The sequence below is a fragment of the Meles meles genome, chromosome X, assembly GCF_922984935.1.
Source record: "Meles meles chromosome X, mMelMel3.1 paternal haplotype, whole genome shotgun sequence".
Taxonomy (NCBI): Eukaryota; Metazoa; Chordata; class Mammalia; order Carnivora; family Mustelidae; genus Meles; species Meles meles.
In genome coordinates, this window is record NC_060087.1 from 1,315,310 (window position 1) to 1,339,094 (window position 23,785).

The following is a 23,785-nucleotide window of genomic DNA, read 5'->3' on the forward strand; positions in this document are numbered from 1 at the left end:
AGGGCAGGGACGCCAGGGTCTTCCCGAACCCTCCAGAGATATGGAGAAACCGGACCTCATTTAGGAAAATGACCTCAGAAGAGCTCTGGTGTTAAAATCCTAACCAGGCGCTCGCCGTTGCTTTTCCGTCGTGGTGGTTTTTCGAGAAACAACACCCTTTCACACCTATCAAAAGCATCCGAGAGGTGTCTCATTCTGCAAAACACACAGAGGCTAGACAACGCCGACCTCATGTGATCAACACCTCCCTGTCCTTGCCCGGTCTGCAGGGACAGCGAATCCTCAGAGCCTCCTCAGCGCGACCGTGCTGCTGGTGAGCAAGGCTGCCGGGCTCTGTTACCACAACGTGAGACAAAAGATCCCCACTGAGGCCGTGCGGTTCCAAAAATATTTTATTTTCTGGAATAGCCATCATGTCTCAGCGTTGTGTTTCCTGCCTCCCTCCCCGTGGGGAGGCAGAAGCTATGACGGGACGACACAGAGGCGCCATACAACACCTGCAGGACAGAATGATGGGAGCGTTGGCGGAGGGTGTAGAAAAAGCTCACCAGGGCGCATACGGACAGGACGGAGGGGAGGGAGGGCGTTGCCGGGTCGCACACGGCCGAGTACATTCATGGAGACGCACACGCCCCACGAGGCAGGGCCCACTGAATTCCCTCCAGTCTGAAAGAAAGCGGAGGAGAAAGAGCTCAAAGTCCTTCGCGGTGGCTGGACTAAGGCAACACAACGCTTGCCACGGGTCGCCGTTCACAAAGTGCCTGATGCATCGTGGAGAGTCCAAATGGAACTAACGCTGGGTGTGTTTCTAGAATGTTCCAGAACTCTCTTACTCCGCGTGCAAAGTCTCCAGTCTGTGTCTTCCTTTCGTCCAGAGCATGGTTTCTTCTCCGGGCAACAGACCGACAAAAATATTTGTCAACGAGGACGATGGGGACTTCCTTGTGTCTCTTCCTTGGAGCATTTGCACCGTGCACCGGAGAAGGCCGGAGAGCCCTGGATGCAGTCTGTGTCCCTTTCTTTTAACAGTATGGATTGCTTCTGAGATGACATGACTCAGGCCCCCGTTGTGCCTACCTTATGGGTGGTATAATCTGAAGCCGATTGTCCTCTGAAAGTCTCTAGCCGGGAATAAGAGGACACACTTCTGATGGGCTGCCCTACGGGCGTTGGAGCCCCTGTGAGTTACGACTGGGCACAAGGGGAAGGCGGATGAGAACCTCACAACGGAGTGGGCCAGGCGGGTGGGCAGGGATGGCTGGATGGGACCACAAGGGTGGATGGAGGTTACAGATGTCAGCGTTGGCCCCGGAGGAGACACTGCCCATGAGTCCTGACCGCCTGGTAATGGCTTGGCAAGACGAGTGACAGGGGGATGGCCTTCATCCTCGTTGGTGGTCACCCCACCCTTCACCCCCACAGTGCAGCTGGGATGGCATGAAGGCTGGAAGTCTCCAGAAAGGGGCCGAGAACTGCCCTCCAGGGATCCGCCCCTCTACACTGGAGTCCTGGCCTGCCGGTGGCCCGCGATGGAGATGTTCTCATCACCTCTTGGCTCGCACCTGGAGAACAGGTGAACAAAGGCTCCGCCGCCGCCAGAGCTCTCTGTCCCTTCAGGGGCCCTAAACAGGTCGAGAGAGAAAGAAAGAAAACAAAAGCGTGAGGGGAGAAGTAGTGAGTTCCCAAGACATGCTCAAATCAAAGAAACGGGGGCTGCCTGGAGAAGTAGCTAATTCCAAGACGAGGGCTTGGAAGATACAGACTTTGCCTGGAGCCTCTTGTAGTGCTAGAGAGCAAGGGGAGGCTCAAAACCCAAAATGTCTGGGGACTTGTCAAACAGACGCAGAAGCCAGCCTGGAAGAGACCCCCGTGGCCAACTTTGGACCAGTTTGAGACTGAAAATGAAATGCCACTGCGTTGTAACCCAACACGTGAAATAAAGAGCCACAGGAGTCCGTAGTGATGTAAATCCATGACTGCATAGATCGATAAATGAGGGAGACCAATGTCCCATGCAAAAGGACCCCACGTAATTTATAAAGAGACTCTACCCTCAAGAAGGTAAATTCCTATTCCTTAAGTATGGTTGCACACGGTGACTTCCTTCCAAAGGGTATGGGAAGAGGGGGAGAAATTGGACCAATACCACCGCAGCCAGGTAACCATGACCGATACCCCTCATGGTAAGTCATGTGGGTAATAGACATCTTGGATAAAAAGTACCGAACATGGCATTTCATCTCTGTGTCCTTCCTCTCCAAAACCAAGCACCCAGTCTGTTTGTGGCAAAAACATCAGGCCAGTCCCCACAGAAGACATCCTACGAAATGCCGGACCAGTCCTCCTCAAAGCTATGAAGGTCATCCAGAACAAGGAATCTGAGAACTTCCTTGAGAAACTGCCTGAGAAATGTCACAGCCAAGAGGAACCCAAGGAGACGTGAGCAGGAAAGAAGTAGTGTGTCCTGGGACAGATAAAGGGTGTTCGGAAGAACTAGTGATGTCCAAATAAAGTTTGGAATTTACCTTAACAAAAATGGCAGGAGGAGGCTTGACATGGGTCTTTAGATAAAATTTTCCAATCATGGATTATTTCTATTCCGCATAGGGCTGAACCAAGTGGAACCGAGATCCAGCCATCTGGAATGTCTGAAGCTTCGGGAGACATTCCGTGCAGCATAATGGGGCCCTCCGGGGCCCTGCTCTTCTCAGGTCACCCAAAAAGCCAACTATCCATGAAACAAGCAGATCCTTTGGTCATGTGTAAACCCATTCAGGCTGTATGGACCTGTCCTCCACCCCGGAATAGTTTTGGTCAATAATACCACATGTAGAAAACAACCACGTGGTTGATAATGTTCTCTGAGGACACTTGGCCAGGTGGACAGCTGCCCCCACTCTCACCCCTACCGACCACCAGACCCTCCACTTTGGGCAGAAAGTGGCACAAGTTCTGAGCATTGGGGACCAAGCCAGACCCAGTGCCTGGGTGTCCCCTCCTTGTTCCAGGTGGTGTTACCTTGGGCACGATGATGAGTTCTCAGTCACTTCTGGTCCTCATCTGTGGAGTACAAATTATATACTGCAGAACTTCCTTCTCTGGGGCATGGAGTGTGTGTGCGTGTGTACTCTTTCTCTACCTGGCATGCACTCAGGAGACCCGTTCCTTGCCCTTCAGAGCTCAGTCAAGGGTGATGTCCCCAGAGAAACCTCCCTGCCACTTCCCACCCCAGTCCTACTTGGGTTCCAAGGCCATGTTTCTGTAGCACAGAGACCGAGCAGGCTGCCTACCAGGTGTTCCGTGGCATCCTGCCCAGACTTCTGTTCCACCACGGATCAAAATGTACCACTGTTATCAAATAACCTTGCCATCTCCCCAACCGGGAATTTACACTCAGACATTAGGAGCCACATCTAGCAAATTACTCCTGGAATATGGAAGGGGCTCAGGAAAGGTTTAATGGACTACTATCGGGTGAATTGTGTCCCCCTCAAAAATGCCCATGTTGAAGCCCTAAGCCCCAGGATTTCAGAATGAGACTGTATGGGGATACGGGGTCTTTAAAGAGGGGATTAAGGTAAAATGAGGTCACCAGGCATAGATCCTAATCCAATAAGACTGGGGTCCTTATAAGAAGAGGACAAGAGGACACAGACACGTACAGAGGGATGATGGTGTGAGGATACAGGGAGAAGTCAGCGTCCACACACCAAGGAGAGAGGCCTCAGCAGAAACCAGCCTTGGCCCCACCTGGATCGCAGACTTCCAGCCACCAGGACTAGGAACAATAAATGCGTAAGCTACCTGGTCTATGGTACTTTAATGATGTCTCTGGCAGACTCACACATTGGCCCAAAACCCCATAAAGCAAAATTCTAGCTCTATCCAATATGGTAGCCACTAGCCATGAGACTACTGGCATTTAAATCAATTAAAAGTCAACACAACTATAAAACCCAAGCCCTCAGTGAATGTAGGTCCCTCCACTTGCTTGGTAGCTCCATGTGGCTGGAGGTTCCCATATCAGACAGAGCAGGTCTATAGTTTTCTCCCCATCATCCATCCTATTCTTGACTGGGTTCCTCTTCTCTGACCCCGAAGGAAGCACTGCTTATCTCCTCTGCCTTTGTGAATCTGCGGTCCCCTTCCAGCTGTCCCCAGATGGAGGACCTCAGATGGTTGCGCCATCTTGAAATGATGTTTGTCTTGTCCCTGGTGGGGCTATGTAAGCAAGGGGGTCCACACTGTTGTTGGCGTGTGGGAGGAAGACCACACCCATGAAATCCCAGGGAGGAAGACCACACCCAGGAAATCCCAGGGAGGAAGACCACACCCATGAAATCCCGTCCATATGTGGGCCACCACCTAGAGCTCACCACCTCTGCCATGAGCATGTAAACCTTTGCCCCTCAGACTCTGGGAGTGTGGGACCTAGACAAAGGTATTTCTTACAACAGTAGCCACTGATCACCACTCGATCTGTGAGTAGCCGTCACTGATCACTACTTTGCTACCAGAAACGTTTTTCTAGCTACCGTTCTGCTTTTGTTCGTTTCCCCCCACTTTGAAGTGACCATTTAGTTTCCTGGACGCTTTCCCGGTCAAGGACCGACTCTTCCAACGCATCACGACTTGGAACTTGCAACTTTGCCAGAAATAGCGTTGTTACAGGGTTAATTGAATGGAAGTCCTCAGAATGCAGTGTTACATAATGCCCCCCCCCCCCAAGATAGGAGATCCTAATTCCTGGAACCTGTGAGTGTTGCCTTACGTAGCAAGGCGGATATGCTACAGACGGAGTAAAGGATGCGAGATGGGCAGGGGATGCTGGGGTGTCCAGGTGGTCCCAATGTCCCAGCCGGGGTCCTTATCGGAGGGAGGCAAGAGCATCAGAGGAAGGAGAGATGGTGTGGTCACCATCCAAGGAATTCAGCCCCCTCCAGAGGCTGGAAGAGGCAAGGAAGGATCCTCTCTTAGAACCTCCACAAAGAACCAGGGCTACCAACACCTTGGTTTTACTCCCATAAGACTGCTTTTGGGATGCTGGCCTGTAAAACCACAAGAGAGTGAAGTTCTGGTGTTTTAGGGTGCTGCATTTATGGTGAGAGGTCACGAGAACCACAGGAGGTAAATGCAGATGCTATCATATCCGAGGCAGGCCCAGAGTCTGGGGTTGTCTGTACCATCTGGGAGGGCAGGATGACATCACGGTGGTCCATAGAATGACAAGATCTGCTTCATGCCTCTCTTTTCTTATCATTCAGCTCTGTTCTGACCTCTTTGTCTCAAATCCCCCATCCCAGAATTGGAACAGCCTCTCAAATTGGGGCAAGATCCCCCTGCTGAGAACATCTGGGTTGTACATGGGCAGGGGGCTCCCCTCCGCCCTGCCCACCTGTGGCTGTGCTGATTCCAGTCTGTAAGCCCCAGACCAGCAGCAATAACGTGACATGATTTCCCACCGCCCCAGTGGCTGGAGCAGATGGCCACAACTCCTCATTTCCAGGTCTACCATTTCCTCCAAACTGGGTGTTTTCATTGATTTCTTTTCTCAGTAAAACATCTCAAGGCGTTTTTGCATAGGGACCCATAGTTCTCAGATAACTGTCAGATAACACTCAATAAGAGTGTTTAATGTGTGGGGCACCTGGGTGGCTTAGTCAGTGAAGCGTCTGTCTTCGGTTCAGGTCATGATCTCAGAGTCCTGGGATCACGTCCCGCATGGGGCTCCCTGCTCAGCGGGGAGTCTGCTTCTCCCTCTGCCTTCTGCCCCTCCCCCTGTTTGTGCTTGTGTTCTCTTGCTCTCTCAAATAAATAGTCTTAAAAAAAATGTTTAATGTGATACCCATCCCTTTGACTTACACGCAAATTTTATCTTGTCTCTGTCCAAACGTGAGAGCACTAGGGTACACACACACACACACACACACACACACACACTCCCCCTTGGGTGAAAATGATCAGCACTCCTGCAGAGAATGAAACGTTAGTTAAAGACCGGCATCGCACGTCTTACTCCTTGAGCCCGCTACATCGCCAGCCAAAAATATACCCCGGGAAATGTCCAGTGGGATCAAGAGAGAAGCCATCATTTCGGAATCCAACTAATGACTAAACGGGGCACCCCAGATGATTTCTAGGTTAGGATCCGGACCTCCCTCGTTTTTGCTTTGTTCGCAGACAGAGACGCGGTTGGCTGAAGTTCCCTCCACTGGGGATGCCGCCAGGAGTGGGGAAATGTAGGCCCCAAAACAGGTCACCCGGCTCGGAGAGAAAGCAGCTTCTCTTTATAGCACACTGGACTAAATAAAACTGTGAGTCCGGGAGACGCGGCCTAGGGGACTTTTTTTTTTTTTTTATTCCAGGAGAAGAATAATTATTTCCTAAATATAATTCCTTTGGTATAAGACAGCCCCTCCTCATGGCTCAGCACCCTAGAAACACAAGGAAATGACAAAGAAGAGGGAAAAAAAAAAAGATGCAGGGGGAAAACCTCAAGCGGCTCATTTCTGTTGTTCACAATGAGATTTTAGCTTCCCTGGACGGTAAGGATCCATGGATCTCGCCAACCTGCCTAAAGAAAAAAGCAGAAAATTGAAAGAAAATAAATAAACACAAAGAAAAGTGTCTAAGGTCAGCCCATTTTGCAGTAAGGTGTTGTGTATGTTTCTTGAAATCATGGCGTTGTGCAAATCCACAAAACATACCGGAGAGTTTACAGGGAGCTGGCATTAGGGTCACAACACCTGAGAAATTTGTCTCCGACATATGGGAAAAAAGAAATAGGAATCTCAACGAGGGGTGGCGTGGATTTCCAAGTACTCGGTGCACAACAGATGTGGGAGAATGCTGTGTACCTGGACACATTGGTTTATGGGGTTGGACATCCAAAGGCTTGTCACCGTGAAGGGGAGGGACAGGTGGTCCAGGATCGACAAAATTTATGATAACAGGCGTGGGTGTGCGCACGTGCGTTTGGCTCAGTCCAGCTGGATGTTGCTGTTCAGGTTCTGCGCTATTTCTCGCTGACGACACGCACGGGATCAAACGCACATGCCCGAGCAGGCTCTCTGCCTCTTTCCTGACTGCTCAGAGGCAATCGTGAATGTCACTTGGTTACCATTTGTTCCCCACAACAACCCTCTACATTCCACAGCCCATTTGAAACATTTGCTTCCGGAAGGATTCACTGTCGCGTCTCTACCTGTCTGCCTCCACCACCCGTATTCAGTCCGCCCTCTTGTTTTTTCTTGTTGCCGTCATCGTCTTGGAATTTTTTGGCAACAGAGGATAACATCGGACTTTCCCACTGTGGTCAGCCCCGCAAGATGCCGCGCTTCTGTGGGTGTCAGAATGGTAAAGGACGACATATTGGGGGATGAGGTCATTTAGTTGTCCTGGGGATTCCATTTGCTCGCCCCAAACGTGGTGGCCATGCAGGAAGAGAGAGTGACATGCCCCTGTGCTGTGTACAGACCATCGTGCGTCGGGCCATGTCAAGGATCGGCTTCCTCTTGATGGTGTCTGTCCATTTCTTCTGATGGCGCGCCGCGATCCTCTCCGGGAATGGTCTACTGACGGCGTCCATCACCGTGTCTGTGCCAACACCACTGCTCCATGGGTGTGCCGACTCACACAGTAGGTCCCACAGAGGTGTAGGCGGATGGAACGCAAGGTTCAGTCTGCTCCGACGGTGAGTGGTACACAGTGGTGTGCAGAGAGCCACTGCAGACCCCTGGACCCCCTAGGGCATAGCTCCTTACCGTAGCGGGGAGGCTGGGTTTTGCCAATCACAGGAAAAAAAATACAAAAGACAAAAAAAAACCCAAACCTGACAGCACACCCCAAATGATGAGAAACAGTCCTCCCCACCCAGGAGGTGCTCAACGCATGCCCGGTCCTTGCTCTCAGGCGCTACGCGTCGCACTCGGAGGGAACGTGTGAATGGACAATTCACGAAACAAGTGTGCTTGACCTTTCCCTCCGGGGCCGCCCACGGATTCAAAGGACCGTTCGTACCTCACGGTATTTTTGGAACTCTTTTGGAACGGACTCCAAGCCCTGCCTAGCCCTTCCCTTACGCTCACGCTGTTTGGAGCTTAAAAGGAGCGTTTATCAAATTGGCTTCCAAACTCCTTCCCCGCCCGGGCTCCGCTCTGGAGGACGCTTCGGGGTTTCCAAAGCGGCCGGCCTCCGCCTGGAAGGCGCTGTGCATGCCCACGTGTGGGGACTCACAGCAAGGCTGGCTGTGCCTTGTAAGTCCCACCGCACCTTTCAGAGACGCGCGCCGGAGATCCAGGCGTGGGAGTGTCCCCGCTAGGAACACACAGCCCCCTCTGGAAGAAGCTGGCGGCTCCTGCTGACGGCACAGGCTCACAAGGTCCCACAGCCACCCCATTACCCATTTTAGAGCGTCGCCAGCCCAGACGTGGGGTGGGGGCTTATGGGAACACAGTCTTTTTGGAACGGGAATGACTCATGAGGCGCAGGAGGTGTGTGGCCCACGGCACAGGACCGTTCCTCTCCGGGATGGTTGTTGGAGTCCCGTCCCTGCCCGGGAGGTGCTGGCTGGCTCTGGGGACACAGGGTTGGGGAACACAGGCAGCTGCGTGTCCCTGTACCCCACCTGCTCCCCGTGCCCTGCAGCCCCCCTCCCAGGCTCAGACCCCCATGCACGTTCTGTTCCACCTTTTCAACAGCTTGAGACAGAAGAGCAACTTGGAGCTGCGGCGCGGGCTGGCTCTCCTCCCCTGCCAAGCATCTCCGAGCTCTCCGCGACCTTTCCGCCTGCCCGCGTTTCTAAGAGGCATCTGCAATGCAGCCCAGCCTGAACGTGAGCGTCGGTGGCGTGGGGCTGGGCACGGGAAGATACGGGAGGAGCTTGCCACGGTGAAAGGTCTCCGGGAATCCCCTCACAGGGTTGTGTCTCTTGTTTAACCCCAACCTAGGTCTGGAAGCAAAGATCAGATTGTCCACCTCTGCCCCAGCAGCCCTCAGCCTGCATTTTACAACGTTCCCTTCTGCCCAGCAAGCCCGTCTACTAGGGGCGTGTGGTTCTCGTGCGTGCACCGGTGGTCTCTTGCTCAACGATCACTTCGAGGAAGTTCACTCTCATCCACGGACAACCGACCCCCTTGCAAATGCCGCCCACATCCCCCTGGTCCTGGGTTCTTGATAGTCTGTTTTCTCTCATCTCATTTTGTGAGCAGATCAGAAACACGTATTTCTACTAATTATTCTCCCGCGGACGCTGATGGTCCCAGGGCGCCCCTCTTTGCCCCGTTGGAGACCCTCCAGTTTGGGAAGAACCCAAGAGACCCACGGCCCTCCAGTTCAGGGAAGAGACCCTAAATTCTACAGGATCCGAAGCCGGATTCCTCAGGGCTCGTACACACACATTCTCGGCTTCAAATACATAAAGTGTATTTCAACGCTGTTCTAGAACAAGTGTCTTTTCTTTGTTTTTTTGTTTTTTTTCCTTGCACAAAGAGCATGACCTCCAGCTTCCAAAACAGGGGCACACTCTTAAATTCATCCCCCAACTCCCGGCCCATTTGCTTGCCGGTTATCCATAGAACAAAGAAACAGCACCAGAGTCGTTAATTATTTTCCCAGTGAAACCTGTGTGTGCGTTACCGAGACATACATAGTAAGTGGTTAATTTGTAATCCATAAAAAAAAAATGCGAAAGAGAAATACGATTGCCAAGCCCAAGTGAGCGCTGAAAATAGAAATGGAACGGGAAAGTTTGGGGGAAAGGGAATGGATGTGAGATTTTATTTACGCACGCACACACACACACACACACACACACACACACACGTGCGTGCCTGCCCGTCAACAGCCCGGAGACGATCGCAGGTTATTTTCCTGTGATCTCGGGAAAACGACACAACCTTTCTCCCGTGGTCTCACGTTTCTACTCCGTATCATTGAGATAATAATTGTGTCCGTGTTGCTGCAAGGACGACGAAACGCAGTGTAAATCTGTCCTTTTATGAACCTCGCATCCCGGACTGAGTCCCTCACCCTGAACTATGGGATATAATTGTTATTTATAGGGAATCGTGCTTTGGGGTGCGGTCCGCTCGGTGCATCTGGTCGCCCGTAGAAAAGGAGGCAGGTGACCCATTGTACAGGCCTTTCTGTCTTGGGACACCATTTCCTGCTTTTTCCCAGTCATCCCTGTACTTGGATACATGACTCATGTTATGGGACCTGAGACTGATTTTTAAGGATTTTGAGTGCTTTGATCTGTGTGAACTTTCCCTGTTTTGTTTTGTTTTGTTTTTCTTTTTAGGTGTGAGATCCCCAAATGGTAACCATGAGTGAGTGTCTGAATGTCCCCTGATGGACAGGACAAGGAACCGGCATGCGTTTCACAGAAGCAGAAAGAGGTCTCACGTCAGCATGAAACACACCCCATCTCCAGCCTGAAGCTCCCAGGGAGAAACTGGCACGGACCAGGGACGACCCTGCCGGTCCCAGCCGTGTGAGCTTGGGCAGGAAGCCACCAGCACCTGCCGTGGTTGCTGCACCTGACACGGGGCCTCTGCCCCGGGATGGTGACATCGATCCAGATTCCCAAGGGGCTCTGCGAACGTGGGCGACTCTGATGCATTTCGTCTACAGGGCTGCGGTCCCAGGATGGGCGGCGACCCGGGGTCTGTCTGGGCTGGGGGTTCCTGTTCCCATAGCAAGATCATCTGTTATCTTTGCAATGTGAACTCTGGAACCCTATGTGGCGGCCTCATGCCGCGATGAACCTTTCGGCACAGGGAGTCCTGACCAGGAGGCAGGGACCTCTCCCTTCACTGTGCGTGGCTTCCGCTGGTCCATGGTGAGTCCCTAATCCATGGAGAGGCATTCTCTGGGAAAGTGAATAAGAATCTTGGGGAGGGGGAGGAGGGACAGGTCAAAGGAATCAGTAGATTTAAAGAGAACATCATCTACCGTGGGCAGGTAGTAGGTCTGGGTTAATTAGCCGTGGGGACCGGCCACCCAGCCACATGGACAAATCCTGGCTGGTGTCAGTTACGTAATTTCCAACTGTTTTAATTGTCCCCGTGTTTTCACGTCCCTCCCGGTAGTGACCAAGCCCCCCCCTCCACCCACAACGTCCATCACAATTTCCTCCAGGGGAGGCTCACCCCAGAGCTACGCATCTGATGCCGGCCCCTGCCTCCCGCTTCCCCGGCTGACGAGCCCACAGGGTATGTGTTGGGTATAATTTTGGATCCTGATTCACGTGCTGTGCGTGGGATGCGGACGTGTGGAGCTCCGCTGGCCTTTCCGGCTCTGCGGGAACCATGCCAGGGCCCCTCGTTCTGGAACATGGTCGCCACGCTTCTAGGCTTTGCCGGCTGGCTGGGTTCACCTTGCACCGGGGGCAACCCGTGCTGCCTTGAAAAATCCGTCACAAACCCTCCGTCCGGTCTGGTACCGCGGGGGCTCGTTTGGGACTGAGTTGGTCTTCGGGTTTTGGAGCTGGGGGTGTGTACGTGTGCGTGCAGAGGGCGGCCTTGGGGAGGTGTGGGGTTCCGGGCAAGGCCTCCTGGAGCCACACTGTGTCCATCAGAAAGGACAGCTCCAGAGGATCCCTTAGGAACGCTTTTCCCCCCGGGGACATGGTTGGGGGGATGCCTTAGCAAACCTTTCTGCATTCTCTCAAATCCTGTTTCTGATCCTGCAAACGGGCCTCCCAGCCTCTCTCCCTCCTCCCTTTCCTCCTGCTCGCACACTGGATCCTGGAAACATGCCTTCCCCGTTGCAAGATCACTCGGCGTCTCCACACCGGCGCTAACTCCAGGAGAGAAAACACACGGCTGTCAGCCCTTTTTCTCTCCCCGCAGCCGCCCCAAACACACCCCATCAGACAGTCTCATCCCCTCACGTCCCCCTTGAGCTTCCAAAGACGGTTCCAGGGACAGGAGTCTCTCTGCGTCCACCCCCCCCCCACCCCTTAACCCTCCAGTGGCTGGAAGTGGCGGATAGGAAATGCCTAAGGGGAGTGTGTGCGTGGCACAAAGCAGGACTTGGCCGGCCCCCAGCCCCGGGGTGGGGTGGTGGGGACAGCTCCCGCAGGACCGCCGGGACCCACACCGCCCGCCTGCCCTCATTACCCAGGAAGACATCCCAGGCTCTGCAGACGCATAAATTGGCAGCCTGCTTAAGCGGGGTGTTTTTCCTCACAGGTTGCATTTCGAGATCTGCCTTCAAACGGAGGCATTTTTTCTCGCTAACGAGCTATTTATTTAAGTCGCAAACTTGCTCCCGCGCGCTTGGTGGAGGGCAAAGCTGCATTTTGGTCCCATCTGTCGCTCTCCTCCGGGGCAGGGGTGCGGGGACTGGAAGGCGAGCCCCCTTCCTGAGCTTTTGGCCCCCTGGGTGGGGGGCTCCCCAGCGGCGGGAGCAGGGCGCACCAGCCTCCCGACCTGTTCGCAGTTCTGTTGGCCATGGCGCGTCGGAGGTGCCCCTCGGTGGCGGCGGCTCGCGCTTGCGGGGACCCCCTCCCCCGCCTGGCCGCTCAGGGGCTGCGGGGCTGCCTGGGAGCGGGACCTGAGGGCTCGGATCCCCGCGCCCTCTGTTGAGGCCCCGGGACCCGGCTGCGCGCGGCACGCCCCGCGCCCCCCGCGAGCCCGCTCCCACGCGGCGCAGGTGGCTTCATGAGACTGGCGCGCCCCGCGTCCTCGGACCGCAGGCGCCGGCGGGAACCGCGGGGAAGGGCCTCCCGGAGCCCCGCGGGGAGTCCGGGCGCAGCGCCCACCCGGGGACGGTCCCGCGCCCGCACCCCGCGCCCTGGCGAAGTTGCGGCTCCCCGCCCGCGTGCACTCACCCGCTCTCCGCGCTCTGTCCCTGAAGGTCACGGCCCGGCGGCGGCGGCGGCGGCGGCGGCGGGCGCGCGGCGGGGCCCGGGGCGGTGGGCGCGCGGCCCCCATGCCCGGCGCGGCGGCCCTCGGGGCGGGGCGCCCTCAGCGCAGCGGGGCCCGGGCGCCGCGGGGCTCAGATGCCGTGGTCGCAGTCCACATCGCGGCAGATGTACCAGAGGATCACGTAGAGGATGAGCAGGATGGCGAAGATGAACAGGGCCACCAAGATCGCCTTGGTCACCGGCGAGATGAGCGACTGCATGGCCCCGGTGGGGCGCGCGGGCGGGCGGGGGGCGCGCGGGGGCGCGGGGCGCGGCGCTCACGACCCCCGAGCGCGCCCGGAGCCCCGCGCCGGCCCCGCGCCGCATCCGCAGTGCTCCGTGCTGGGGACGGGCGCCCGCGCTCGGCCGCGCTGCTGGCTCACCGGGCCCGGCGGCCGCGGGGCTGGGCGGGCGGCGCGAGGGGCGCGGGCGGCGGGCGGGCGGGGGCGGCGGCCATGGGCGAGGACGCGGACGCGGGCGGGGAGCGGGAGGCGGCGCGCCCGCCAAGTCCCCGCGAACTTGGGCGGCGGCGAGGCGGCGGCGGGCGCGCGGTGACAGGTGCAAGCCCGGCCCCGCGGGGCGCAGCGCGCGGCCGAACGCGGGCGGCGGGGGGCGCGGGGGCGAGCGCGGAGGGGTGTGTGTGTGTGTGTGTGTGTGTGTGCGCTGCGGCGCGGGGTTCCTACGCGCGACCCCTGCTCCCCGCGCCGCCCGGAGCCCTGGCGCCATGGTAGCTTTGGGGTGGCTCCCGCGTCTCTCTTCCCGCGCCAGCCCTCCGAGGGGGTCCCTTCTTTCCTCTTTCCGGAGCCCCCTCCCCTCGTGCCGCCGCTGGCGCGCTGCGCTGTCATTAACAGAGGAATGGCGGGGTTGGGGGGAGCGGTGGTGGAAAGGCGCACTCCTCCCTCTTTGCTGGGGAGGGGGCTACGCGGTTGCATCCAAGTAGCTGCTTGCTGACGCCTCTGGGCAGGAGAGGGTGTGAGGGGAGCAGGGCCTGCGTAAGGGAAGGGGGCTCCGTGCTCTGTGATGGATAAATGAACAGCTTGGGGGGAACCTCCAGCAACGGGAATCCAGGCTCCTGAGACCCACAGGAAGTCCCCCTCCCCAGAACTCACACAGGGGTCTCCCACCTTCTCCTCCTGGGCCATGGGGATGAAAGGAGGGACATTGCTCTCTCTCTCTCTCTCTCTCTCTCTCTCACACACACACACACACACACACACACTCCTGTCCTGCGGTCCTGCTGCATTTAGGGCCAACGCCTGGTGGGCACCTTACCAGGACCGCGAGTGCACAGAGGAGGCCGAGGCTGACCCTAAAAAAAGGCTTATGCAGAAGCCCCGGCCAAAGAGCTGGTACCCACCCAGCCCGGCAGCCGGAGGATTCTGCACAGTCCCGGATGAGGATGCCGCGAGCTAGGGGCGCAGGACACGGGCCCGTGGAGGAATCCAAGCACACACGCAGCAAATGAACCTCAGTGCCATATAGGTAGGACACACCGTCCAGGTCCAGGAAGCTCTGAGTCCTGTGTCCCCCGTCTCCAGTCCCCAACCCCGGTGACCCGGCACGGCTCGGGCACGCTTGACAGAAGTAGTCATGGACGTCTGCTGAGCAGAGGCCAGAGGGAGCCCGCAGTCCAGCAGGTACGGACCCCATCTCGGATTCCCCCGGAAGGCAGGAGGAGCCAGGGGTTGTAGTGCCTTTGTCTGCACCCCAGACTGCCTACAGGTCCCGGCTTCATCCCTGACCTTCAGAGCCTCGCACAAAGACGACCTGATCAGACCCAGGTGGAAACAGCATCCCGGTCAGACCGCAGCTGACGGGGGGTGCAGGAGAAGGTGCCCTGGATCTGGGGGGCTGCCTTGGTCTGGCGTGGGGAGGGACACATCAGCAGTGGCCTCCACACTGCCTCTGATCTGGAGTCTGGCTTCCTCTCCTGCTGGTCCATGCATGCACCCCAGCGAGTGCTCTGTGTCCAGACGGCGTAGGAAAGAGGGTACCCCCTTCCAGGTGGCGGCAAAGAGGAAGCCCCCCACCAGCAGCACACAGCAGCCAGGACAGCCGATGCAAGGGCTTCTCTGCAGCTCTGTGGTCTGTGGAAGAGGACGCAGGCAGAAACGGGAGGTGAGGGACGATCTTTGCAAGGGCAATGAGCCACCAGGAGACTTCTAGTGGGGCGGGGGGGGGGGGGTCTTGTTACCGTGCATGCCCCCAGACCTCCAGCTTCCTGCTCTGAAAACCACCTGCCTTGGCAGCCTCTAGCTGCTCGTTAGCTGAAAGAAAACAGGTCATGGGGTGTAGGTGCTCTTTGTGTCTCTGTCTTGCACACACAAGGAACGGGAGCTGTTCCTCAGGGGTGCGCCAAGAAGGGAGCTCAGCCTTAGCTCCTGGCATGGCGCATGGAACTTGGAATCTGCAAAGACACCCACGACGGAGCCCGGAGCAAGAAAGGACATCCAGGGGCAGGGAGAAGGTAGAGGCAGGTGTCCCCGGAAATGCACTGAGACACGCCATGGCATTTGATTCTCTGGTTGTGGCTGGTCCCTGTCTGTTATGTGCTGAGGGTCTGTGTCATTTAAGCTGATTCCCGCAGTAGCCTTAGTTTGGAACACCGTGCAGTGCGCACCATGGAGAGCTGTTCCTTTTGACCCATGTCCATGTCTGCCCCCTTAAAATGCACAGTGTGGGTCGGCCGTCCTCGGGTCCAGCCTGCTCCTTGCCACCTTCGTCCCAACTAATTCATGTACCGAGGCCTCCTTTGGGCGCAGCTGCTACGTTATCCTGCACTGGGATGCACCCCTGCTTTTCTCCTGCAAGCACCCGCTGCTTCCCAAACCCCTTCCTGCAGGAAGGCAACATTTCGGGGAAACTGGCTCTCCCCAGAGTGAATTCCTCTAGAATCAGATAAATGCTCAGTCCGTAAAGCAGAACCCAGAAGCCACCAGGAACTCTCGACGTGCGGCTTGATGGTGTTTGCTGAACTCTGCAGGCCCCCAGACGGGGATGGGGAGTCTGTTGAGCCCACTCTGGGAGATGACAGTTTCCAGTCATGACTCTGAACACCTCTTACCCCCTCAGTATGTAAATGCCCCTGACAGTGCAGGTCAGACCCTGCAGTAGCCAAGTCAGCGTAGGCCAAATGCATGTGTCCCTATCCTGCTTCGGAAATGTTCCTGAAACTGTGGGTCACGACCCACTAGGGGACTGTAGAGTCGATTCAGTCGACGCGACGAGATTTTTGTTTTTTTTTTTAATCCCATGGATTTTAAAAGAGCCAGAAGGGCTACGTGCGGTGAGCCTGACGGAGGCCAACAGTGTTTGCAGGACACCATGCAGGATCCGAGACATCAAGAGATGTGGACGCCCGGGGATGGCAGGCAGGGGAAGCCAACCCGTTCACTTTCCTTTGGGTGCAAAGGAACCGACAGGTGTCCTTGGTCAAGCAAAGTGATGAAACAACGCTGTGTCTTTATGTGAGAGAGGAAGGCAGACCACCCTAATGGGTAGGTTTTTATCTTAGAGCACAGGTGCCTTTAGAAACTGGCGGGCGAGGACATCCCTGGGCTTGGGGAAGACCTGCCTAAGGCGTAGGTTTTTATCTCAGAGCACAGGTGCCTTTAGGAACTCGAGGGCAAGGAGATCCCTAGGCTTGGGGCAGGCAGGCTGGGGCAGGGGAGGTCCTCCAGGGACCAAAGTCTCTGGCACGACCCAGGAAGGAGCTAAAAGGATGTCTTTGTTTGTGATTGGCCACGCACGCAGTGGCCATGGGCCAGCCGGAGTGTGGCGTGGACCCCAGGCCAAAGGGGTCTCCCTGCCAGCGAGTTGAAGCAACGTACGGATTTTCCTGAAGGTCTTACAAGTCTTCGGGTGAGTCCTGGAGGGAGCTGGGAGAGGTCCAGCGTTTTATGTAACAGCTTGGATATCGTTCCCGAGCAGTTTTTGGACAGTCTCTCTTGCCTCAATTGCCTCAAGTAATCCAATAATAATTGTTTCTTCCCAAGCTTCCCTTTGAACATGAAAAAATGTGAAGTTTTTTTCTTTAGTCATAGGAAGCTTGCCCAAATTCTGCATTATTCTTGTTCTGGAGAGCAGCTGATCTTGGAGCCTCATCTCCAGGGTTCCGGACACTGCGTTGGCCAACGTTCAGCATCCTTGAGGCGTGGGGAGGGGTGGTTCCAGTGCCTGGCCCCGCAGTGCATTTCCAAAGCTCTGGATTTGTCAAACGCTGGTTTGTGCTTGAATCTGTGGCTGGACAGTGTGTGTGTAAGGGTCACGTGAGTGTACCGGGGTTGGGGGAGGTAAGGGCATTGAAATTACGGTTATTGTCCTTCTTTGTTGACTTGCGTGAGTGATGATGATGAGAAGGATGGGTTAGCTAAAGTCTACATGGTGACTCAGGTGCAAACAGACTTGGTATTTGAGGCCAAGACGTCAAGCAAATGGTAAAAACCAACAAAACTCTGCGACGGGAAGTCGGATTTTTGCACAGAGGCAGGGTGTCGGGATGGTGGAGGCTCGGGGAGCCTTTGGCTTTGGTGGCTCGTGGTTCCTGCTTGTCTCTTCCTCCTCCGATCTGGGAACTCAGAACTGACGCAGGGACCACCCCCGGACAAGAGCGAAGGTCTTATGGAGAGGCTCTTGGTAAACGTCAAGCCGCGGTCTGGATGGGTCACATTTCGGTCTGTAAGGAGACTCTCTTGACGTTAGAAAGAGTTGCATTTACAGGGAAGCAGAGGTCGTCCATCTGCCTTTTAGGATGGGGTAGGTTCACGAGGGAATGTGCCTTGCGTTCTTGGGATGGCTGCGTTGTCCCCAAACGCCCACTCAGGAGACCCACTCAACCGGAATGGGAGTAATGTGTTAACAGAGCTCTTGCCTATTTCAAACTTCAGCGCCTTTCGTTTTAAACTTTACCCCAACAGCCACGGGTTGGTGACGCACCCTAATAACCATAGAAAAGGAAATATTTTATTAAAAAAAGAGAGAGAGAGAGAATGGACGTCGGTCCACCATGGCTTCCGGATCATGAAAACGACCCAAACAGCCGAGGCCAAATGCTCCCGGAGATAATTCAAGACGCTGCTGGTATATCCTACACCATCGATGTCTGTCTGTCTTTACTGTCTGCTCTTTTTTCATTTTCAAGCGGTTCATAGTGGGGAAAAAAAAATCTGGACGTTGACAGAGCTGGGGAAACCCTACAAAGCCGGGCCATGCATCGTAGGACGATTCCAAGCTTCTGAAATTAGACTGGCTTTTCTCTCTCTCTATCTCTGTCTCTCTCTCTCCCCCCCACTCTTTTTTTTTTTTTTTTTTTTTTTTTTTTTTTTTTTTTTTTGCAATGTTTTTGTTAAGGGCTGTGGGATGCTTTCTGGAAGCGGCGGGTTCTTGAAATGGGCATTGCATATAAGTTAGTCTTTCTCCATGTCTCCGTGTCTGGGATGCAAGGGGCCTTTCCGCTTTGGGAAGAATGAGTGATTTTGAGCGATTTCTTTAGGCACTTTGGCATAAACACCGCAGGTATTTGCGTTCAATCTAGGGAAGACACAGCTTGACCAGCAACGTGTTTGTCTGAGCCCTTAGGTGACCGTGACGCTGAGAGGTCCGGCGTCCTAATGAGGCTGGCTGGATGTATTGTCTGCATGGTTCTTTTTAAAAAACATATTATTTATTTGTTTGTTTGAGAGAGAGAAGGAGGAGGAGCACAGGGACAAGGACAAGCAGCCAGCCAGGCGTCCTTGTCTCCATCTTGAAAATGTCTACAAGGTTTAGGTAATAATCAATCCCATTTCACGCACCAGCATGCCCAGTGCACAATGGAGGTCTCTTACCGCGTGCCCAGAGGTCGGGAGCTTCCTGATTGCACAACGCTCTCCGGTTGTGACCGGTCAGTATTGGGAGTTCATCCATATTTCACGGCGTTGCCCTCGGGCAGATGGGGATGCCGGCTTCCCGCCGAGTGGGGGATTGGGAAAAACGGACAATCAGTTGCAGAGTCTTTGGAGGAATGGGGGGAGAGCGGGCCGTCCGCCATGCCTACGAGGCGTCACGTGGCTTTCTGAAACGCACATGTAGGAAATCGTAATATAGCAATTATCAATATATCGTGACTGTACAATGATCGATACAGAAAATCAGGGGAAATCCTGCAAATACTGAGCGTCGTCCCCCGGGGGCAGCCGGTACAAAATTGTGGGGAAAGCGAAAAAGAAAGTAGAAGGGAAAAGGCCACGTTTGGGACACGCGCCCCACGCTGCCCTTCCAGAGAAACCGGGACAAACGAGGTGAGCCGAGAGGATGTGCCTCGTGGTTTTGTCAGTTTGGGTGTTGAACAAGCAAGTTTCCGTTCTCTGCAAACGTCACATGCCTTCATGGAGGCATCCCCACGTGGCCAGCATCCCCGAGCTTCAGACCGGAGGGGAGGGCAGGTGGGAGGCACGCCAGTCGGGGGAGTCTGGGAGACTCAGGGGGGAAAGCAGATATGATACAATAATCAATCACCCTTTCATGGTGTTCTGTGTGTGTTGAAATATTTCCCATAAAGCCCATCCCCTTGAGGCGGGCGGTATTGTATCAGAGAGCTGGGAGTGTGGCCAACAGGAGAGAGTCCTCTGTGGGGTTTGAACCCTGCCATTGCTTAGGGGGGACGATGGTAGCAGTCATTCAAGGTTACTGGATGATTACGTTCTCGTTCCAGAAAGACGCAAGATGTGGGTCAGCACAGACGTGTGATTTTGGAAACTCCCCCGTCTTCAACCCCAATCCTCAATGGGCACGTCTCGAGGCAGACCCCGGGGCTCCCCTGCAGGTATCTGGGCAGACGCTGTCTATTTTCCACCACGCACAGGGGCCTCTAGTCCTGCTTCCTGCGTCCTTTGGTGTGTTTGGGATGTCTGCATCCTCCTCCCTGGGCACTCGTCTGGCATCGCCGCTCCGTCTCCTTTCGGGGATGGGAAAGATCGTAAAGGGAGACGCTTCTGCAGAATCATCCACAGGAGGGTTTGGGTCTGATGGAGACCTGCGGGCTGAGGGTCTCCTGAAGATGCTCCTGGTCGTGGGACGAGGGGACGCGTCCCCTTTACACACTGAGGGCTGCCCTGGAGACTCCGTTGGGTTTCTGCCTGTCTGAGGGCTCCATCTAGCGGTCCCACAGGGCACGGGCTGTCCGCCTCTTCCCTTTGGTCCCCTGCGGGGTTGCGGGGTTGCGGTGGGGGGAGCTGTCGGAAGCCCAGTTGGAGGAGGGTGCACACCCGCCCGCCTGCACTCGGATGCCAGGCCCGGAGACCACCTGCAAAGGAGGACGTGCCCACACTGTCCAGGGCGGATTCCCTGTTTGCGAGGTCGGTCACCCCTGTAGAATTTCCACCTTTAAGCTTCTGGTATAACAAAGCGAACCTTCTGGGAATGTTGCAGTGGGACCTCGAGAAGGTAGGGAGGGGTTCGGACATGCATGGAGGTTCAGTCCCCCCGCCCAGCCCAAGAAGCACGGCAGGCCACTGGTTTCACGTCTCTGCTACAGCGGGCTGAATGGAACGAGCTGCCGTAAACCTATAAGCTAGATGTTGCAGGGGACCCCAGTCCCTCAGGAGACGACGGTGACCGGGGAACCCCCGGCGGGGTGGCCATCTCCCAGTGCCAACGGCTCTGCGTCTAGGAAAGGCATCACGTGGGAATGACCATTTTCCAAGCCGCCTGAACTTGCAGCCTGACCCCAAGGACTAGGGGGCCTTTGGGAGCAGTGGGAACCATAATCACGAGGAGACTCATTCCCAGAGCTAAATTCGTTCCGATTGAAATTGAAAGCAGACAAAGACTGAACAGTACGGCGGTTCCTCAAAACGTTAACTGGGGACGTACCGGACAACCTGACAGTTTGCTCCTCGGGATCTACCAGGAGACGGAGAAGACACGTCTACCCGAAACCTCGTGCCCAGGTACGATAATATTTACAGCAGGACTGTTCACCGGAGCTGAAAACTGGAAGCCACCCAAGTGTCCATGGATGAGAGAGTAGGGTCCATCCATACAAGGGACGATGAGTCAACCCTGAAGACCACAAACTCTGACACCCACTGACACAAGGATAGACCTCAAAAAAAAGAAAAAAATACTGTGCCAAGTGAGAGAAGCCAGATACAAGAGCCCACGGAGGATCCCATGAGTATGAAATGGGCGGAAAAGGTAGACCTATCTACAGAAGGTCCATCCGTGGTTGTCGGGGGCTTGGGGGAGAGACGGCTTCATGGGGACGAGGTTTCTGTTCAGACTGTGATGGTGGCCCAGCTCTGTCCATGGGCTGGAGACCAGGGTGCGGTGGCCTTACAAAGGGGCAACATCAAGGTACTCAAGTAGGTCCCCATGAGACTGTTTCCCGACACTTGTGATCCATGACGGGGGGGTACGTTGCCGAGGACGTGTGCGCCCATTAGCAGCAGGAAGGATGCTAAGTGGTCAGTCACCGCGTTTCTGGACCAGATGGCGCTCCGTACACGAAGAGGCTTGGTGTCCAGTGTAGGAAGTGAAGGAAGGTATTAGCTTTGTGGGTTTTTTTTTTTCTCGTTTTGTTCCAGCTTGATTGAGCTGTAATCGCCAAATAGAAATGATATGCATTTCAGGTGTAGAATGTGATATTTTGGTACGCATGCTGAAATGATCACAAGTGAGCTAACACTTTCGTCACCATAGCTAGCATTTTCCTTCATTCCTTCCTTCTCCTTCCTTCTTTCCTGCTGTGGATGTGCTTTCTCTCCTGATGCCCACAAACCAGCTCCCTTCCACACTGTGAACGAGAACCGTGTTCTGGAGGTGGCCCATGGGCCTTGTTCTTGGCCGAGTTCTTGGCCATCTTGGTCATGACATATGGTCATTTGCCTTGGTAGGCAACGAAGCAGCCCAGAGGACACCTCGTGTCCACAGCTGGAGGGTGCCCCATGGGCAAAAAAAAAAAAATCAAAGTGCATGTGGTCCTTTAGATGTGGAAGGAGCTCTGAGAGCCCAGAGCTCATGTTTCTGTGCATATGAGAAGCATGAGGCCTGGGAAAACCAAGTGGCTTGACCGAGGTCTCCACCTGCTTGGAGTTGGGAGGCATTGAGGGTTTCTGATGACTCACTGTAGTGATGGGCAAAGGACCAGATAGTTTCCACTGCTTAGGGTTTACCAACTTCCAACAACAGCATAGAGTCTCCGTCCATTTTTACACTTACAGCGAGTACAAAAACACCAACGCATTCCCAGCCTGATGACCACATGGCTCCCAGTGGGTCCTCCGTGATGGTGGGCCACCCACCACTTGTCTTCCAGAGTAACTAACCTGCCCCTCCCCGCCAGCCTTCCTCCAGCTTCATTCCCCGTGTGCATACCTCCCGCCGAGAAAACCCAGGGTCGAGGCTGATCACCGCAAAATGGTAAAAATCATCAGCCACTTTAGCATCTTGAGACTGGGTTTATTTCGCTTTGGGGAAAACACAAGATTTTTCAGAGTGCTGCTGTTCTGATGAGTTTTATAGAACTGTTCATGTGTTTTTTCAAGAACCGTTTTCATGGCGGAGGGCGGGAATGCACTCGTTGGTGCTGTTGGAAGGGTCACAAACTGGGTGGGACGCACAGTTAGTATTGCAATGTGCCGTTTAGATTGTAGTCATGGTAACAGCTGAAGGTGATTATCAAGGGACACGATGACCATAAAGTCAGCACTGTCACGGGCGCTAAGGTAACCCCAACGGGTGGGCATTGCAGAGAGGTGTAGACGTGCAACTGAGTCCTGTGAGGAGAGCAGAGGCTTCCACGAATGGTTACCTTCAGGCGCTTCGGAGACAGAACCCGAATCCCATGCTGGTTTGTCCTTCCTCAGGGCCTTGCCTACAAAGCGGACTCTCTTGGTCCGTTGGGGATGCTTAATGGGACTCCATGGACTGAGGGGCTTATAAAGACTTTTAGTCCTGGTAGTTGTGGAGGCTGGACATCGGAGATGAAGGCATCTGCTGGGAACCCCCTTCCCGCTTCACAGATAGACGTCTTCCCATTGTGTCCTGACATGGAGGAAGGGACGAGGGTCCTCTCTGGGGTCTCTTTTATGAGAACACCAATGCCTTCACGGGGCCCCATCCTCAGGAGCGAATCCCGTCCCGCCAGAGATAGCCCAGACCCTACCTCCTAAGCCCATCCCACTGGGGATTCAGTATGGCACATTAGTTTTTGGAAGGACACACACATTCCGTCCTCATCGTAGACATGAAGGACCGACTCCTCAGGGCTGTAGTGAAAATAAAATAAGTGCGTGGAAAAGGTTTAGTAAGTGGTGCTTAATACCTCTTCTATAAATATGTAATTGTTCCTGTTAAGATGTGAGGCTCACATAGGAAATAATAAAATCATTTAATAGTGGGTTCGATCGCTCCTATGTGTCGGAAGAACTTTAAAAGGCTGAACTTTTTGGCTTGCTCAAAATTAGGTCCACATCTTCATCCCGGTGACCTGAGAATATGACCTTTTAATCCCAAAAGATGCCAGGAAGGGAAGGGTCTGAGATCAGAGCATCGCGGGTCCTAAATCCAATGACAAGTGTGTGAGAGAAACAGAGGAGGACAGATGCAGAAGAAGAAGGAAAGACCATCTCTTGGAGCCTCCAAAGGGAGTGAGGTCCTGCCCCACCTGGATCTCAGACCTCTCGTCTCCACAGCTGGTTAGACGTGAGTTATTGTCATCTGCTGGGTTTATCCTACTTTGTAATGTCTGCCCCAGAAAACTCCTTTAGTGACCATAGATCTCCGATTCTTGGAAACTGGTTTGGTGGAACTCTTGACAACGTCTGGACCATCTTCTACATAATTTCCACTTGTCCCTAAAGACAGTAACTCTGGTCGTCCCCTTTGGGGGCACCG

General features: G+C 54.9%; 1 long non-coding RNA gene across 1 annotated transcript; it reads right to left on the reverse strand.

Annotated features, from left to right (window-relative positions):
• Positions 1-374: 374 nt before the first annotated feature.
• LOC123935168 lies at positions 375-12,918 on the reverse strand. The gene is made up of 2 exons (XR_006816882.1): positions 12,836-12,918; positions 375-1,622 (listed from the first exon to the last, which is right to left on the reverse strand). It is a non-coding gene; the product is annotated as an uncharacterized LOC123935168 (long non-coding RNA).
• Between the last annotated feature and the right edge of the window lie 10,867 nt (positions 12,919-23,785).